The sequence below is a fragment of the Ammospiza nelsoni genome, chromosome 1 (assembly GCF_027579445.1).
Source record: "Ammospiza nelsoni isolate bAmmNel1 chromosome 1, bAmmNel1.pri, whole genome shotgun sequence".
Lineage (NCBI taxonomy): Eukaryota > Metazoa > Chordata > Aves > Passeriformes > Passerellidae > Ammospiza > Ammospiza nelsoni.
The window spans coordinates 36,830,198-36,849,325 of NC_080633.1; the positions used below are offsets into that span (position 1 = coordinate 36,830,198).

The window sequence follows — 19,128 nt, forward strand, 5'->3', positions numbered from 1 at the left end:
GAGTTTAACAATACACTTTTATCCCAATCTTGGTAAGATGTTACAAGCAGTAAAATGATGTTCACTCAGCCCACATTTGCCCTCTTCTCAGATAAAATTACTCACAGTTGAAATTATAACCATGACTGATCATACTCTATTACTGTAAATTAATGTAAAAATCTAGTCTCCCCCAACAGCAATGAAACAGCAACAGTCCTAATGCTCTAATTCCTGGCATATGTCAGTTTTGAATACTTGAATACTGACTTACAGAGAGAACTATGTATTTTTCATCTAATATACAAGAATTTTGACAGTTTGTAAAAAAATCACTGATGACCAGAACAAAAACGTTTAACGTAACAAAAAACAAGTTAGGAATTTCTCCAATCACTCAGGCTTCAGAGTGCACAGGAGTGCAATAAAGCAACATAGCATCTTAGCAGGATTTGCAACAGCTGACAGTGCCACTTGGACATTCTGTACAAGTACCTCAATCCATCCCAGCTGTGCAAAATGTCAAAGTGGAGCTCTATGTTCAGTGACAGTAGCTGCTGTCCTTTGCTCCTCTCCACTCAGTTTTGTAAGGACTGAATCTTGTAATAAACAGATTCTGAATTTGTGGGTAAAGACAGCATGATTGCACCAAATAGATGTCTGACATCATCATCTATAGCTATAAAGAATTAACATTAACTTGTATCTGTCTAATACATGCTTCATTTCTTCTCAGGTACTTCATTTCCCACACTTCACCCCAAAGAATATACTTAAGGCTCAAGATAAAAGTTGTAAGAGACAAAACACTGGGTAGCTTTTCCATCTCTGCAGACTGAAGTTTGAAACTCTGTCTTGAAGGTGTGTCAAATGAGCCATCAACTTCAGTGGTCAAAGGCAGGAAGCAAAAGCAATCAGCAAGCTGCTTGTGTCCATATACATTTCTGAAAAATGTGTAGTATGAAAGTGACCATAAGCAACTGGCAATCAACTGAAAATGCAGCAGGCACATCCTATCTTAGACCTATCTAATTCCATCTATCCCTTAAAATCTCTTTCCAATTCCCTGACTTTCAGTGGAGCCTAAACTATCATCTCGCACCTAAATCAAGCAATCTGCAAATCAAGACTCACGGAAGTGTAACGAGTAAGAGTTGGGACTATAGCACAAATTCAAAAATCAAAATACCCTTCTACTAAGTGAAATTGATCCTGAATACAGAAGGTTATCTCTTGAGAAAGGGACCAAGCATACAGTATTTATACTGCCTTATAGTTTTCTTACAAATCTATATCTGAAAGAATTTTCAGTTTGAAAAGATAACTTCCTGAAACAAACTTACTCAAAGTAATACATCAAGTACCAACATAAAATTTCAAAGGGCATTTCACAATGATGTGTTTCTCCAAAAAATTGTGAAGTAAATTCACACACAAAAGCTGAAATTTACCATCATTCATAAAATAGTCTCATTCAATTCTCACTAGCTGCTTCCTTTGAAAGGTACACTTGAAAAAAAAAAATCAACAAGTCCTAACTATAATGCAGACACTTCAACAATCCAGAATGATGAGGTTTTGATTCCTTTGGTTTTATTTCTCAAGGCACCAACATCTGACTGAATGCTTTAAATGTGTTTTATGCACAATGCACATATTCCACTCATATTTGGAAGAAACCTTTCCACTGACTGGGACATGAATTTCCTCTTTTTACAGGAAGTCAGCAACTTCCTGCCTATTGCACTTTCCTCTGCTTGCACTCACTCATTGTTCTTTCAACCAGTCACAAAAATTAAATTTACAGCTATCCAGATTTTTGCATACTTGAAAATAAAAAAATCTTCAAAATTATCTGCTACATATTTTCTTAAAGCATGGAACCTGGCAGAAACAACCAGTGCAAGTTTTACATACAAATGTGAATCTACAATGAAAATCTACTGCTCGAAGGAGTTCAAATCTTTGTTCCATTAGCCCAGACTGCTCAACACATTGTACATAAAGTTTATGGGGTATAATGAACTTTAAAAGGCATTGTCACAAGCACATCAGGTTTAGTCTGAAAAAACCAAACCAAACTATATAGATATGATAAGAATTGCCCGGTTACACATTTGAATTTATTAACTTCTCCCCAAAATGTGTATATTTATTAGCATCATAGGCTTTAGTGTAAGTGATGTGAAATCAAAATAAGTCAGGCCCAAAGGAGGAGAAACACTATGCTACTGTCTCAGGATTAACTGAAAAACAAGCAAAGCTCCCATATATTTTTTAAGCATGCAGTGCCGACAAAAGTAACAGGCTGTATATTCTGCAAGTGTCAAGTCACTGTTCTGAGAGCATAGGTAAGTTTTATAGGAAGCAGGACATACAAAACAAACATGAGTATCAGCAGAGAGCCATTCATCTCCCCAAAGAAATTAATAATGCCATTATCATTCCCAGCACAATCATCAAGTATCTTATCAGGTATACATTAAGACAAGTGTACTAAATGTTTACTTCCATTTGTCCCATAAGCATTAGATCTATTCTCCTTGTATCACAGAAACCCAGAATTGTTTTGAGTCAGAAGGGATCTTAAAGATCATCTAGTTCCAATCCCTCCAGCCCAAAGCATGGACACCTTTGCCTATACCAGGCTGCTCAGGACCCCACCCAGCCTGATGTGGAACACATCCATGCAGGAACATCCACAAGTCCTCCAGGCAACCTGCTCCAGTGCCTCACCACCCTCACAGTAGAGAATTTCCTGCTAACACCTGATCTAAAGCTACCCTATTGCAGTCTGAAGCCATCACCCCTTGTCCCATTCAATGCATGCCCTTCTAAAAAAATCCCTCTCCACATTTCTTGCAGGCCCCCTTTGGGTCGGGGAAAGCTGCTCTCAGGCCTCCCTGGTGAGCTCTCCTTCCCAGCCACAACAGCCCCAGCTCCCTCAGCCTGACTTCACAGCAGAGGTGCTCCAGCTCTCTGTGGTCCCCCTCGAACTTGCTGAGGTCAGAGTTATATCTTGCTCAAAGTAGATATAGCATTTTATGCTTACTCTTTCATTCTACTTATCAAACTTTTTTTACATTGCTTACTATTTAACATGTTTAAATTATTTTTCATTTCTTCCATTTAACCAATGCATTTAAAATTTCAGATTTATTAAATATTTTACAATGCACTCCTGTATTAGCAGTAACGAGCAGTATAAAATCTGAGTTTGCTGAATCTTTTCCTTTGAGTTGTTGTTTGGCCTTGACTAAGTCACTTTCCTCTCACTGAAATATATTAATGCTATTTTCATTTATAGATGAAAGGCTCTACAAAAGTACTAAACATTAATCATGAATAACTGAGATAAACTTTAGTTAATAACAAGGTACAAGAAATCAAAGTATCAACTTGACACTGAATCCTCTTATTCAGTTTTATACTGCAAGCAAGCATGCTGATATAAGTATGATAATGAAATAAACATGAAATATACCACCTAAGGCTTGAAAGTCTCTAGTTTTAAAAGAGGTCCAACTTACATGGGAAAGGTCAGTGGGAACACTTACAAAAACTTTTAAAGCACAGATGATAAAAAAACTAGTAACTTTTAAAGAGAATAATATTATTTTTGAAAGAGAATCTGTTGAGGAAGATCTGAAAATATAACTACACTGCAGCTTGTCAGACTTCAATCAGTAAAATATAGACAGATCTTTCACCAGATATAAATGTTTCATTACTTTGAACAATGACAGGTAGGAAAAAAAAGAGGGTTGAGGAAAGAGAGTGCTTATCCACATAATCCTGGATGCAGGAGCCACTGGTCGCATCCACCACTGTTAATGAAAAATATCAGGATCCAGAATACAATCATCTTCATCAACAACACTATGTGAAATAAATGAAGCTACAGAACACAACTAAATGGCCAGCGTGCTGGCAAAACAAACTGCTTGCTGACACATCTAAAGCATAGCAGATAAGAAATTATTATCACTTGCTCATTAAGCTCATCTTTAAGAATTGAGGAAAGAGTGCTGAGCATGACATTGGGGAGGTAGATTATAAACACAGCATTGTAAAATTTGTAAAATACCCACATATTACCATGGATATTGGAAACATCCATCTATAGAAAATTAACTATCAACAAGAAAATTATTATGTCTAACAAAACTCAGGGTCAACATTGTAAACTCTTATAAACTGACAAGAATTTGAGAAGCTCTGTGCTATGGCAGTTAATCCACAATTGAGAAGTAACTTCAGTAACTTTTAAATGAAGTAACTTCATTTAAAACATCTGCTGTTGGCCACTAAGTCACAAAACAATGCCCTGGATGAAAATTCATCTGACAGCAAGTACAATTCCTACACTAAGATTACAGTGAAGTCTAAATGCCAAAAATTTACTTCTGTAGTTCCAGAAATATTCTTGAAAACTTCCAAAAATTTCCACCCCTTCCCTAAATTCAAGTCTGTTCTCTACGCACACCACACAACCACACACACGTGCACCACCCAACATGAAAAAGAAAAGGCCAATGGCCCACTTGTGTAAAACCCAGAAACTACATGAAAACAACATTAATTATGAAGCAGGCACAATCCAGGTTTCAAGAAACATCATTCAGACATTCATTACCTGGTAATTCAGAAGCAAAGGATCCTGACTGTATGTGGTCCTAAGGGCTAAATACACCAGCTCACTCAGAAGGTGGTGATAACAGAGGACTGCTACAGACCATCAGCTCAAACCAGAGAACAGTAGGATTTTTTCTTTTGGTAAGCCCTATTTTTAATGTGCTGAAAGAAAAAGGTCAAACTGAAGTCTTTAATACTGAAAACTAGTATCTCAGGATCTTAAGCTGTCAACAGTAAAAATCAGTTTTTAAAAACTGTTAGTAACAATTTTCTAACATCACTCGCCATAACCAAAGGAATTATCATATATTCCATTATAATAGCTACAATGAGTAAATCACTGGAGTAGACACTGGACATTGCCTAATAATTACTGATCATGATCAAATTACATAGCCAAATAGAGATTACTGAGTTTTATATAAGCATGTAACACACAACAATCCTCACATTCCTGAGTTTTCAAACTTTCAGAAATAAAAAAGTGTTATGAACAAAATTAATCGGAAAGAAAAATCTTAGAAAAACAGGAAAACAGAAACATTCCCAATGGCTTTTATCTTTGGTCAGGCAATTCTACAGCTAGCCAAAGGGAGAATCTTGTACAATTTTGGCTACAGTTCAGCCTAGTTTCTCAAAACCTCAACAAGTAAATTTAAAAAAAAATTAAAAAGCAAAGAAAAAAATAAGCAGGATCAACAGAAAGAACATGGGAGGCTGGATCACCATCAATATAAACTATGTTGCAGAGCGTAGAAAGTGAGAGACACAAAACATCCATCCATGACACCACAAAGGATGTTGGTAACAAACATCGCCTCAACAATAACAGAGGCCCATAACTAGACAGAGGTGGCACAAGTGTTAAAAACAGTTAGGACAGATCAAAAATAGTCAATAAATACTTTCATTCTATAGTTGGAAAGATTCAAAATGGTATAATTGTATCACATTATATTGATTTTCCTTCCAACTCATTTGTTAAGCAGATGTTCCAGATCAGATGTTAAAAAACAATGTGAGAAAAACATTTTAAATCAGCATACTTGTTAAACTTATCTCAGAGTCCTAGAGTAGTCAGCCCAGAAAATCTTTGATCTGTTTATGCTCTTTAAAAACTATGTATTTTAAAATCTGTATGTGTCTTTAAATGCTATGGTCTGCCACCATGCAGAAGAGTGAAAACACAGTGTCAAAGGGACGAATCAAGTTTAAGGCAGCCTGATATGATAGAGAATTCAGATGAGATAACAAGAACTAAGGAAAGACAGATGCATTCAAATGTATTCAAACAATAATTGCATGCCTTATTTTTAAATAGTGGCAGAGATGAATCACTGAAACAAGTCATCCAGAAAAGTAGATGGTAGATTCTCAGTATCTCGATAAACTTAAAAAAAAAAAAAAAGGAAAAGCTTAGCCCAACAGAAGTTCAGAAATCAAACCCATTGAGACAAGAACTGATGCTGCAATACATTTAAGGTGAAATGCTCTTGCAGTAAGATAGATGCAGTACTTAATGCAAGTCAACTCCAGAAAGCACATGAACTTTTCACATACACAACTAGATTAATTAGTAGCATGGTAGTAATGGTCTTTAATAAACCTAAAATAACGATTTGCCAGCCCATTAGCAGAACAAAAAAACTCCCAAATTAAATAGTACAGAAGGATAATGTTGGGGGGTTTTAAATAGAACACCATGGTACTGTCTCATTTCTTCTGTATTCAATTCAGTATCAGTAACACCTGATTCTTCCTCGTATTCTCAAACTAATTCCAAAGAGACTTCAGGTCATGTTACAAGTCAGTGCTTTTGGGAAATCTACATCTAACATTAACAGAGGCAGAATACCCATTTCTATTCTCTTTGGTAACTCATCAACTTTTAAGCAAGATAAATGCTAAATGTTCAATGTTCATCTCCAAGGTCTGGATGTAGTTTGACTAACTGCTCCAGCTCAGCTCTTGCTGTCACAGTTACAAATATGGTGAACTGTTTCTCCTCAAGGACTGTCACACATGGATTCAGGCATGATTCAGAGAAAACACACTTTTTTGTATTTAATGTCATTAAAAAGAGCAAGAATTACTAGATTATAATGGGGGACCTCAAACTACATTATTTTCAAGTCCTTTTTGTGAAAGTAGTTGATCACAGAAGTTGCAAAATCGGAAAAATAAAGTCACTTGGTTAAGTGATAAAAACATTCTTAAATAAAACAAACACCACAGTAACAACCTTGCTTAAAGCTGGAAATGGTACTAGCTATACCTTTTGGAGGTCAAAAGCAGAGTTCAAGCCTCACCAATGTAACAACCAAACACAGTCAAGCAACTCCTTCTATCGTATTTAACAGTTCTCCTCCTCCTCCTCCTCCTCCTCTGAAAGCACAGATCACCCAACGATGTGTGTTTTTATAGACTACAGACTTAACTGCTTTGGGCCTTTTCCTGGGCCAGAAGAAAAAGCACACAAAACCTACAGCTTATTTGCTTCAGAGCAGTGCACAGCCTAAGTCAAACAGTTTAGATAACACACCACATTTGCACTCAGCAGACATCACTGGCTCCTGATCCAAAATGCTCTTACACGTGCTAATCAACAAAGCCTCCAATGGACTAGGAACTGATTATCTTAGAAACTGTCTATCCTCCACAATTCTCAGCAACAGCTGTTGTCAATTACAGCAGCATACCTAACAGTTAAAGATAAAACTCCTAAGGATGGAGCATGAAGTAAACTTTCTAAGACTTCATCAACAGAATTCCTTTCAGGGCAAAGTGTAAACCAGTTCTTTGCACAGCCATTCCCCAGTGAAAAACGAAGCTGTAATAGCAACAACAACCCGGAGACAGCAAAGATGATCTCTACATTAGCATAAATCATAGGGAGGCAGGGAATGTGTAACACATTTCCACCAAATCACATTTTTCTTGCACATCAGTACAAGGTAACAAAGTCTAAAAGATTCAAGTGCAAACAAAAGAGAAAAGCACAATGTTCAAGTAAAGCCAACATGGTTATGTAAAGAAGGAAAAATGTGAGAGGAATATTTTCTCTTATATTTCTCAAAGGTTACTGCCCGTCTCACAGGCGGCAAACCTGTCAGAAAACCTCTGAACCAATTTTGTGTGGCAAGTAAGGTTTGCTAATACTGCAGCTTAAAAAGAAAAACTGTTTGTAAACATCAAGTTTCTGGCTTTTCTCAGATTTACAAGAAGGTGAAATGAAGTAAAACATGTAAGAATCTCATCAGTTTAATTAATTATTGACCAAAGCTACCAGTAGAAGCCTTACTTAGTTGCCTTTTCATCCAAAGAGCTGAAAACCAGCCTCTTGTTTTCATCTCACTGACAAAAGGATGCCATTACTATCTTTTCTAATGTTTAGTTTTCACAGGAATTTACCATATCTGTAGTACCTAAATTATGAAGCCATCATAAAATCTAAGGGGGGAAAAATGCACCATCTTTCCGGTATGCACTTAACACATCCAGCAATTGCTCATGTTCTCATACTTTGCTAGGCACTGAAATTGGCCATGTAGGTTGCAGCCCATACAGCTCCAGTTGCTGGCTCAATAGCAAAGTTGTCAATTTCAAGTAAGAAAATATACAAAAAAAGTTTTGAAATTTACCAGTTGATTTGGAATAGACTGTTTGTTTACCTGACATCTGAACTTTGATTTCAACACAGTATTAATTGTAACAACTTCAGCAATTGCTACTATTTATATACATCCATATGACCCTTACGGGTACAGCATTTAGGTCAAACGTGGGCCACGTGTGACGGTAAAAAAAAAATAAAAAAAAAAAAATAAAGGCTGACAACTGGTAATCACAATTGTGTTAACTCACAATTACAGCTACTACACTAACAAAATGAAAAAAAAGGACTGGTTTCAAAAATAGAATCCATTATCACCCACAAACAATGTAAATTTCTTATTGCCCAGTTTCAGATCTTACAGCATTTCAACCTCTGAGTTGAAACTGCAACAGTGGATGATGACTTAGAGAGATGGGATCTAGGACTAATTCAACTGAATATTTCAATGAACGTCAGATTCTTAAAAATATTTTCAATAACAACAATCAGCCCACACATAACTGGAATGTATTTTGGAATCTTTAGTTTCCACAAAGTATTATCAGTAAACAGCTGAACTAATGTGTGACCAGTAACAAAACTGACATATTACAACTTCAAAGAAGTTTCTTTAGTCTGTAAAGAGACTTATGTGGTGCTTTTTAAACAAATTTCAGAGCATTGTAAGGTAAGGTAAGCAGGATTACTGAGAGTCAAGCAGGGAATGGATACCAGGGAGCTGAGTTGCAGAGCTAGAAGTGTATTCTTTTTTCCCAAGTGTCATCCCAGTACATTTTGTACATGATTCTTTCACATGTATACCTCTTTCATGAGCATACCACCAAAGCAATGCTATACCAGCATGATGGAACAACTGTTTCTTAAAAGCAAACCATAAAGCCTCCAGGATGTGTAATACCACAGGGCATGTAGCTAAACTGAACTACTGATGGGTACAGCACAGCAATTTCACTGTATGAAACTCTCAAACAGCTAAAATGTGTTAATTGCAGCCCATACACAGAAATGCAAACTTGTACACCACTTTAACTGCTGTATCCCAAAGAATAACACGTGTGATGGTTAAACATCTACCACTGATGGCAATGGACAGCTAGCACAGACTGAGTCAGGTAGGTGAGAGCAGGGAGGTAGATAGGCTCTGGGGCAGGAAAACTGAAGGGAACGCAAGCTGCTTCCAAAAATGTTTTGAAGGCCTGGAGGGAAAAAATATTAGAATAACCATGAAGACCTTCAAATTCCCTCTTCAGCCATCGGAATCACCAACAACAATAAAAAAAAAAAAAAAAAAGCCAACAAACCAAACTAGAGGGGGAAACCTTGTGACAAATCTGCCTCCTCCTCCCTCTCTGCTCTCACCTCCCGGCAGCGAGGTTGCACAGCTCCCTGCCGGGGATCACCTGCCCTGGGCACGCCCCGGGCCGCCGCCGCTCCCGGCGGGACCCCGCGGGAGGGGCGCGGGAGAGGCCGAGGAGCGGCGGCGGCGCGGGGCGCGCAGGCCTCGGCGCCCCCCCGGCCCCGCGGCCGCCACTGACGGCCGGCAAAGGGGCTCGGCGGGGTCCGGGGCTCGGGGCGGCGCACTGCGGCTGCGGGGCGGCCGGCGGGGAGGGGGGCAAGCGGGTGAAAGGGAGCAGATGCTCTGGAGCTGGTTTTACCTGCTGCTGCTGCTGCCTGCAGTGGCATGAAGATCTGGCTCAGCCTCTCTCTCTCTCTCTCTCCCTCCCCGCCTCCCTCCCCTCCCGCCCTCCCTCCCTGCGGCTCGGCGCGGCGCACAGACCCCCGTGCCGGCCCGACGCCCTGCAAGGGACGCGGGGCAGGGGGAGGCGGTGGGGGAGACCCGGGCACGGGAAGGCAAGGGAAGGGGAAGGGCTCCTGCCCGCCCGCGGGGACTCGCTGTGGCACCGCCCCGCTCCCGCCGCGCAGGCGCCCGAGCCCGCGGCCGCCCGGCGCCTGCTCCTTGTCCCTGCTCCGAGCTCCCGGTGCCGGCTCCAGCTGCCTGTGCCCGCCGGGGCTGCGGGGCGCTGCTGGAACGGGAAGGGCGAGCATGGGGCTGCCCCCGCGGCTTCTCGTCACCGCGCTGAGCAGCAGCAGAAGGGCGGCGGGGTTGGTCGGAAACGGGAGGGTTTGCTTCTCTTCGGGGCCTTTTGGCCTCTTGAGGAAGCCCGATCTGTTCGTGTTTACATAAAGCATGCGTAGAGTGCAGTTACCAGTCACGCAGTGCGTGATGAGGAGTGGGGGAAAGGGGCTTAAAATGAAGGTAATTGAAAGTGGGTCCGTAGCATCGCTCCTTGGGAGCGGCTGGCCGGGTTCAGACGGCTTGGGAAGCACCCTGGTGGAAGGAGTCCGGTGCTCGGCTGAGCCCGGGGCGGCCGGGGGTAGGTGCTGGCCGGCGGGGCGCCTCGGCCCCAGCAGCGCCGCCACTGGGCACGGCCCTGCGAGCCGGCGGCAGCTCGCTGGGACAATCCCGTCCCTTCCCAAGGCACTCTTGGATCGCTGGCATGCGATTGAGATCAGTCACAAAGATCTCTTAAGGCTTGGAAAATCCGGTAAACGTGCTGCTTGCTTGGCATCAGCCCTTCATTAAAAGTCATAAGGGGAGGTGAAGAGAGAGGCCCCAAGTATTGAAGAGTTCATTTTTCTTGCATGCACGGGGTGCGTTTATGCAAGCCTATGAAGGTGATGTGAAGCGCCTTGTAACCTTCTGACTTAGGTTGCTCCTTGTGACCATTTTGCAGTTTCCCATTATGTGCACTAGGTATCCAGGCTTTTCTTTGGAGACCCCAGTACAAGACAAAAAGGGGACACTAGAGAACTACTACATTATAGATGTAGCTGAAGCAGAAATGTTATTTGAACCTGAGTCTTAGAAAAATAAGCCTAAAACTGGCATGTTTGACTGTTAGAACATACTTCAAGGTAACTTAGGAAGAAAGATAATCAGTCCAAGACACACCTAGAAATGAAATGGGCATAAAATTTTAAGTTTAATAACAATTCCATGATGAATGTTATGTATGGTATCTAATCTCTGAAGATACTTCTTACAATTCCCTTGATTCCCAGGAAGGAACTTTTTAGCTTTTTGGGTAATTTCAGGGCAAGATAATCAGCCTATCTATGTGGTTTTGCCAAAGACACTTAGAGAGGAAATCTTAACTCCATGTCAGTCTACAGATGTTTTTGATTCCCAGATGTTTGATTAAGAAAAGAGAGACCAAACTAGGTTCCGGCCTGCTGATGATAGTGTTTTACAGCCATACATTTACATTTTTTTGCTACATCAGATTGTTTAAAGTAGAAAGAGCCATTTAAAGTTAAATTGTTGGTAGATTTAAAATTTAAAAGCTCAGGACAAAAAACAAATGAAGACATGAGAATTTCCTTGCATGTCCATATATTCATTAATTTCAAACACATACTTTCATTTTCTATTTGCAATAAAGATTTTCTCTTTGTCTCTCCCTACATTTATTTTGTGTTAGAGCAGATTTTGATATTAAAAAAGCCAAGCAGTCAAGCATGTAATTTTTTTTTCTAGTAATACCATGTTTTGAATAACTTGAACAGCTCAGTGATGAAAATACAATTTTGTTCGACACAGGGCATAGCATTTGGTTTAGAAATAATGCAGCCGTCTACAGTCAGCCTGTATATATCACAGTGACCTGTCCACTATAAATGCATGGAAGTTCCTATTTTCTGTTTTGCAGTACAGTGCATTTTAGGTAAAATCATGTCCAAAAGTAGTGTGTGTTTGGGAGATGAAATGGCAATGTGAAGAATTATATAGCACATTATTGTGTTGAAGATAGGGGTGTATAGATAGGGCTCATTAGGTAAAATTCGTATTGAAAGTATCAAGACCTTTTTCATAAGCCTGCAGATTTGTGCTGCTGTTTAAAAAAGGGAAGTGTGCACCTGCCTTTGGCACATATTCCCACTGAGTGCTCAAGTCAGGCAATTGCGAGTTGTCTAAATAACTGCTGGAATAATTATATGAGCATAGGATATCTAATTGTGTGTGCTTAGGGGAGGTCTTAAAAGATTTGGGCCCTCTTAGTATTCTCAATATGAAAATTTTCCCATGGAAAATAAAAGCTGGAACAAAAGCCAGCAGGAAAAACAACAGCAGAATCTGCCAAAAGTAGTTATTCTTGTTTCATTGGCAATCAATTGTTAGGCTAATCATAACATTTAGAATGCCATTTTAAGCAAGAATGGAGGTTCCACCCCTTAAATTAAAACATTGTGAAGAAATTAGTCCCTTCTACTTATGCACCAGTAAAGAGAAAAATAAATTCCAAATATTACTGATTTCTGTTTTTTAAGATTATGGAGGGTTAAGGTCAATCTACTTATTTTGTGTTCACAATACATCCTACTGCAGAGTCACAAGTAGAGGTATGTAAACTTTGTATAGGTCAAGAAAATAATGTTTCTTGTATTAGGTGTTGACTGAAATATTCTTGAGGTTATAAATACATTAAAAATTTTACTTGGCTGTATGTTGCAATTATGAAGAATCTTTGTTTATATTTAGTTATGTTTTCAGTGGGGTTCTTCACTTAAGTAGTCTGGTCTGTAATCAGGCTATGTTTTATACACACATCTCATATGTAAGCAGTATACGTAGCAAAAAATGCCTATGTTGCTTGCTAGCATTTTAGTTTCCTGTCCTTTGGAGGATAGAGGGTAGCCCAGCTTCATTATCAACTATAGAATAAAGCCATTACATGCATATGAACTAGTTAGGATGATTTAATATAGTTTGAAAAAGCATTATATAGATTTGCCAATTGAATAAAACGTAAAGCAATTTTTTTTCCTTTTGCTCTTAGTTAACTCATGCAAACAATATAAAAATTCCCATAGAATTTTAATATATATTTATGTGAATTATATACAAAGCATTTTTATTGAAGTATATGCATGCATGATTGTGTACATATACAAATATATTGGGTTTCATATTTGATCTGTGATCCAGGAAATTTTGAAATCTCAGGAATCTTATGCAAATCTCAAGGAAGTTTTTATGAGTGCAGATTCTCCCATGAGTCAAATGAAACTGCACTCCTCTATCCACTGAATTCCCATAGAGAAAGTGGGAAATATTTGTGGAGTACTTCTGTCATTTTTAGACCCTAAAATGAAATGTATTCTGTTCACAGCCAATAAGAATAAAGTTATATTGGTTTTAAACTTGATGTATTTTCTTCTAGTAAGATCTGCTTGACACCATTGTCAGCTTGATGTTTCCATTGTAACTGTTCACTTAATCACTCTTAAGTTCTGCTTTTGTACATTGTTTAAAAATATTTACCAGTCATAACGAGAATAATTAATTACAAGTTTTGTTCTGTCTTTTTCATTCTCCACCTGAGCCTTCTTGTGTGAAAAAGTAACTGCTTTATTCCTCTTATTAAAGTAGATTTGGCCATAGACATTTACTCCATAACTCAAACGGGTCTTAAGTAATTTTAAAATCCTTGGGTTTAGTGGAACTTATTTAAGCTCTTTGTGAACCTGTATGTCAAGTGATACAATTTAGTATAATTCTCCTATTATTAATTACACATCCCAAATACCTACTACAACATACTGTGTCTTCTTCCAGTAGAGAGCCAAACATCTCCTGCTTTCTCAGTAAAATGCATAGCTTGACATACTGACAGTTGTATCAAACATGATGAAATGCGTCATGTAAGTTTGACAAAGAGGCATGACTTAATGTTCTGAAAAAATTTAAAGGAATCAAGGAGAACTGAGTGAGCTAGAGCAAAAAAGACAGATGAACTACTGTTGGAAAGAATAAAAGGAATCATGTACTCCAGACTAGCTCAATTAAAATTTGACACGGGTGAGACTTCCTCTGAAACGTGTCAATAAACCAACCTGATTTTGTAGCACACAGTGCACCAGCACAGAACCATGTCAGCATAACATAGTGTACCACGTAGCTGTTGGGCCAGTGCACCAAGAGATGAAGAAACTGAATAGAGCAGAGCAAGGCTATACACAGATTTAATGGAGAAGGGCAAAAAGAAAATGAACTGGATATCAGAAAAAGTCCTTTCTAGGAACATCCAAAAATAAACTATGATTCCTGTGGATGTGAGTGACCAGGGCAACATTTTTGCATGTGGTACCTTTAGTCCCAATTCAGTCAAAGCCATCCATCGACACTTAAGTTCCATTGATTTCAGCAGAGCTTAAGTGCTTTCCTGATTCGAGGCTAATTAAGTGCATCACAGACAAATACTTGTGTGCATAAATTGTTTACAGGATTGGGGCTTTAGGGCTTGTCTAAACAGAGACACTCAGGAAAATTAATCCAAATTAACTAAAGGTATGAATTTAAAGTGGATTAGTTAAACCACATTAAACCCCAGTGTGGACTGGGGTTTAATGTGGTTTAACTAATCCACTTTAAATTCAGTGTTTTAATTACTTTGGATTAACTTTCCTGAGTGTCCCTGTTTAGGCAAACCCTTGGTGTATTGAATGACGTCCCCAAATGAGTCAAAATTAAAGTAGACCCCAATCTATATAAATAAAAATTCTGCATTGGCGAGGGATGAAATCTTCCAATTTTTACAATTCCATTGACTCTGTACCACCAGTGTGCTGAGGAACAGCAGCAATGAGATAAAGTATCAGTTTGTAAACATGGCAATGGAACTAAGCCATGAAACTCCAAGCTGTGTATGAAAGGCTGGTCTGAGAAAAAAATCAGAATAAAAACCCAAATTTTCAAATCAGTCTTGTGTATTTCAGCGATATTAAATTGCAATTTAAAAATAAAGATCAGATTTATTTCCACTTAAATTGGCAAGACCAGTGAAGGTACTGTGGCTGCCAATACAGTCTGTGATGGCTAGCGGGGAACCCAAAGCTGGCAAAAGAAGTAAGACAAGCCTTATTTATGTAAATAAGAAACCATTTGTATTTAATAATCAGCTATTACTTCTGATTAGCCACTTACATATGATATATAAATAAAGCCCTCAAATAGCAGTTGATATTATTTTGATAAATGAACATTTGTGTTCTTTTGAAAGCTACAGTCTGATTTCCAGGGTAGCATTTGTTTAGAGTTCTGCTGGAAATGGTGAGACTTCATTAGACTTTGAGTTGGGGGTCAGCGGAACAACCATATTCTTCAGGTGCATTAAAAATTAAATGAGGAGGAAAACATGGAATTGCAGCTATGCAAATTAACTGAGTGTGGAGAGAATTTTTTTTAGTAAGTAGGCAAATAAATAAATAAATAAATAATAAACCATTGATAACTACTCAATTTGGCATGAAATATCAGACATTCATGGCCAGACACCCAGCTGGTGTAAGTGGGCAGATGGTTCTATCTTTACTTAGAAATGATAAGTTTGGGAAAAATTTTGTTTGGTTTTTTTTTTTAATTTAAGCAAAATCTGTTCCTCTGCTGAAAGTGACAATTCTTTAAATAAAAATATTGTTGAAAAAGGTTAGTCTTTTTGTATTCAAGTTGTGCAATTCAATTTTGATATTTAAAACTTGAAACTTGCTATGTGGCTAATCTATTTTACTTTGCCCTGTTGAAAGTGCCTGCAACCTGACTGCTTTCCAGCCCTGGTAAGATACACATTCATGAGGCTGTCACAGCCACACTTCCATAAAAAAAAAATTGCCTATGATTAAAAGGCCCTTGATGATTTACCCCTTATAATAATATGTGCTCAGTGCTTTGTAACCAGTGATGCTCACTCAAAGGGCAATTTTTAAGAATTGTCTTTTTTGCCGTTTATTTGAAAATACTGCAAAGCAGTTTGATTGTGACAAGGACCATGTAGTTCTGATAGACATCTCCTGCTGCCCCCACTCCTTGCAGAGCTTCATGACCCTCTCTGACCTCAGCCTTCTTCTGCAGTGGGACAGGTCTGCTCTGTAGCTGCTGACACTTGGTAAAGGACAGGGGCTGAACCTACTGAACTGGAGAAAGAAGCAAAGCAGGGAGACTGGGGAGAGAGGAAGCTGCACTGAAGGCTGGATGGGTGGGTGAGGGTCAGTAGTACCTGATCTCCAAAAACTGAGTAGCAAATTGAAAGTTTGAATAACTTTATCTCCGTCAGCTTTTTTATTCTTGGTTCTGCTGACCAAGTGCTTCAGTAATTTTTTTCTTTCTCTGCAGCTAGCTTTTTTCCTCAGTCGCTTCCTATATACAGCTTTAGGATATTTTTTTTTTCTAAAATTAACCCCAAACCTTAAAGCTGTTGTTCTTAAACACTAATGTTCTGTGCCAATAATTATTTTATACTGTCGTTTCACTAGTCTAGAACATAATTAAGTGTGTTCCCAGCTGTTCAGTTCTTGATGCAGAAGATTCCCTCAGCTTGCATTGGGCAGAATAATGGGCTGTGAAACTATTGCTTGTGTGCAGGTACAGTATGGATAGAAGTTAGAAGGAAAGTTACAGAAAAAAAAAAAAAAAAAGTGAAAGGGAATGTTCATTTTCACTTTGATCTTTATATTTCCAGAATTTATTTAATAAAATAATATCCCCGTGGACAGGTGAAAAAAATGCACATTGACTTTTATGCATGCTGAAAATGATTGCTCCCCTGGTAAGTAGAAAAGGTAGTTCTAATCCTTGCCCTATTTTGGAGAACTCTAATTTAGTGCCTGAAGGAGTTTTAGGGCAGGAGCACTTCTTTCATTACACTGAATCCCACTTGTTTTTTGTAACAATTAAGTGTAAGCCCTACAGCAGCACAACTGTTAAGATTTTTATGGCTCTTAAAAGGGACACTAACAATATGAAATGAGTGAAATAGCATACACTGAATAGTACCAATTGTTTATGGCACTCTTTTTTCTGTCTTATAGCATTGAAAATGTGGTTGAAATTTTGGGGTTTTCCTGATACAGTGTTTGTGTGGGCCAAACAACAGTAGAGTAATTGCCCTCTAGCTCTGCAAAATGTACACAGGATCCTCTGTGCTTGAGCACATTCTCTTCTTCTCTGGTGATCTGATGTAGCAACATGCTTCTTCACCAGAGGGGTGTCCTAGAAAAAGAAGGAACTCCCTCTCTGAGGTGTTTTCAAAAGAATATTACTTTTTATTGCCACAGTTTTTATTCAAGGATTTCACTAAAGCTTTAAATGTGTCAATGAGTATTCAGATTAGCCCTAAAAAATATTTGTCAATCATAGAGTAAAGTGTGGGAAGGATGAATTCAGTTCACAGCCACAAAGTCAATCAAAAACAAAGAACGCTTCTGCTGAATTTATCATATCCGTTAACCTCATTATGATAGTGATTGTCTGGGGTGCATTTCAGTGTAATAACCAGTGAGAGATTGGGAAGGGATGAAGCAACTGTTTCCTCTAGAACACTTTATGCAATGCTGCCAGGGGAAGATTGTCTTATTTCTGTCCTCTCTGTAATTCTTTCTTTCCCTCAGAGTGAACTGAGGCGACTGGCCCTATTCCTCTCTGAGTAAACATTTGTAGTGTTTAAGTCAGCCAAAGAAGACAGTTAAAAAAATTCACCTTGCCAGTGTGAAGGCAACTGAAGACAATTACCAAAATTCTTCTCTATACTTCTACTGTTTTTCAACAGCTTTTTGTATTTCCTGTTGATCTTAGGTAGTTTCTGCAGGAGTGAAACTACACAGAAAATCTTTACAGCACTTGTCTACACATGTGGGGGGCAGGACACAAACAAGGAATAGACTGGAGAATAGAAACCTGATTCTACTCCTTTTAGCCTTAGCTCTAAATGGTAACAATTCTGAAGTAGTGAATTGAAGTGCTAGTATCTTTCCCAAATCTAATATATAAAAACCTCTTCAAGATCTAGAATTCTAAACACAATTAATTTTTGTTATTTCTTTTTTTTCACTATTTACAAGGGTGAATGTCTGAGGACTTCTAAGGATCTGCAGTGAAGAACAGAAAAAGAAAGAGAGCTTCTGGATTTTTTTTGGAAAATGAATGATCTATGAATTTCCTAGGAGTTCTCTGCAATTTTGGTCATTGAAATACTTGATCTCTAGAACCATCTCTGAACAAGGAGAATGATGAAACTTTAGCAATGGTATATTTTGTCTCAAGAGTTATTTAAGCTGTGGTTTTGATCAATACTGATGAGAACAAACCTAAAACCAGTCCTCCAATTTTGGTCTCATGGGGGCTTGGGGAAAGGAAAATGATTTCCCACCATCATTTTGTCCTCTAAAATCAGGAATCGGCTAAGCAAATGAAGGACAACTTCTCTTTCAAATTGCATGCTTTGTCTTTCCTTTAATTCTTTTCCTTCCCTTCTCTCTGTCCAAAATACCTGGTTGGTGTAAATTCCTCACACTTCAGTGACAGAATTCTTTCATAAAAAAAATGTTGGTGTGCACAGTCCTTGTGAAAAAAACACATTCTTTTCTCAGCCTTCAGGTAGCTAATCTCTTCATTCATGTAACATTGTCAGTCACTTTCCCATCATCATGAAAACTTCCAAATTTTATGGATCATAAATTTGTACTATAAAAAGATGCCCAGGTAAATGAAACATATTCCCTGAGTGCATACACACATGATTTTCTTTAAAAAATTTCTAGTTTGTTTGTTTTTTTATAAAAGCATAAAGAAGACAAATCTATTTTTTGCTCTGCTATTCCTTTCTGAATGCACTTGTCCACTGAAACCATTTAAAATGAAAATTTCTTGAGATCACAAGAAGTCGAGCCATTAAGCATTTTTAAAATGTCTCTCACTAAGAAAAATTGTCTTGTGCCCTTAGTTAAGCACTGACTTCAAACCCGTGATTTCTGCATTGAGTTTTATTAGCAGTCAGTAAGCAAATTTGAGGGGCCTGATCCTGCATTGCTGACACCATGCTGGATGAGGCAGAAATAAAACAGCA

The 19,128-nt window shown here is 38.5% G+C and overlaps 1 protein-coding gene across 6 annotated transcripts in view; it reads right to left on the bottom strand.

Annotated features, from left to right (window-relative positions):
- TBC1D5 (TBC1 domain family member 5) overlaps nucleotides 1-10,078 on the bottom strand; it is a 316,432-nt gene extending 306,354 nt beyond the window's left edge. For 3 of the 6 annotated variants that reach the window (XM_059470481.1, XM_059470490.1, XM_059470498.1), the window contains exon 1: nucleotides 9,886-10,078. The gene's annotated coding sequence lies outside the window, so the exon portion shown is untranslated. The remainder of the gene's footprint in view (nucleotides 1-9,885) is intronic. The other 3 variants (XM_059470515.1, XM_059470507.1, XM_059470524.1) reach the window with 2 other exon arrangements.
- Between the last annotated feature and the right edge of the window lie 9,050 nt (nucleotides 10,079-19,128).